Below are 1,110 nucleotides of genomic sequence, written 5' to 3'. Positions count from 1 at the left end.
TGCTCAACATCACTAATCATCAGGAAAATGCAAGTAAAAACCGCAATGAGATATCACCTTACCCCAGCTGGAACGGGCTATGACTAAAAACACAAGAAAACAGCAGGTGCTGGCTGGGACACGGAGAAAAGAGAACTCTGTACATCGTTGGTGGGAATGTAAATTGGCTCTCTATGGAAAATAGTATGGAGATTTCTCCAAACAACTAAAAATAGAATTACCGCTCGACCCAGCGATCCCACTACTGGGTATTTGTCCAAAGGAAAAGAATCATTTTATCAAAGGGACCCCGACACCCGATGTGTGTAGCAGCACCACTCGCGGGAGCACAGAGAGGAAACCCACCCAATGTCCATCCACAGACCACTGGATACCAGAGGCTGAGAAGGGAGTGAGGGTTGGGGTGCGATGAAGGGAGGTTGGTTAATGGGCTCAAACACGCAGTTAGACTGAAGGAATAGATGCTATTGTTTGATAGCAGACTAGAGCGACTACGTGAGCAACGGCGTGTTGTATATTTCAAAGTAGCTACACTAGGGCACTTGATATGTTACCAACACAAAGATAAGATCAAGGCTCAAGGCAGTGGATACCTCAGACACCCTGTCCTGGTCCTTACTCGGTCTGTGCATGCAACAAAGTATCACATGGACCCTGTACATATGTAAAATGCTATGTAGCAATTAAAAAATTCAAGGCTTTTTGGGGCCGGGCACCGTGGCTCACGCCTGTAATCCTAGCATTCTGGGAGGCCGAGGCGGGTGGATCGCTCAAGGTCAGGAGTTTGAGACCAGCAAGAGAGAGACCCCATCTCTACTAAAAATAGAAGGAAATTAGCTAGACAACTAAAAATACATATATATGAAAAAATTAGCCAGGCATGGTGGTGCATACCTGTAGTCCCAGTTACTCAGGAGGCTGAGGCAGGAGGATCACTTGAGCCCAGGAGTGTGAGGTTGCTGTGAGCTAGGCTGACACCATGACACTCACTCTAGCCTGGGCAACAGAGCCAGACTCTGTCTCAAAAAAAAAAAAAAAAAACAACAAAAATATATATGGATATAATTTATCACATGCCTGTAGTCCCAGCTACTCGGGAGGCTGAGGCAG

General features: G+C 46.3%; 1 protein-coding gene across 1 annotated transcript in view; it reads left to right on the top strand.

The window, feature by feature from the left end:
* Window positions 1–1,110, top strand: part of ATCAY (ataxia, cerebellar, Cayman type) — a 34,779-nt gene that overhangs the window by 22,246 nt on the left and 11,423 nt on the right. The window lies entirely within an intron of this gene.

This window comes from Propithecus coquereli, unplaced genomic scaffold, assembly GCF_000956105.1.
Source record: "Propithecus coquereli isolate 6110/MARCELLA unplaced genomic scaffold, Pcoq_1.0 Scaffold241, whole genome shotgun sequence".
Classification (NCBI taxonomy): domain Eukaryota; kingdom Metazoa; phylum Chordata; class Mammalia; order Primates; family Indriidae; genus Propithecus; species Propithecus coquereli.
The sequence above is the reverse complement of the archived record's forward strand: the minus strand, read 5'-3'. Positions and strand labels throughout refer to the sequence as shown.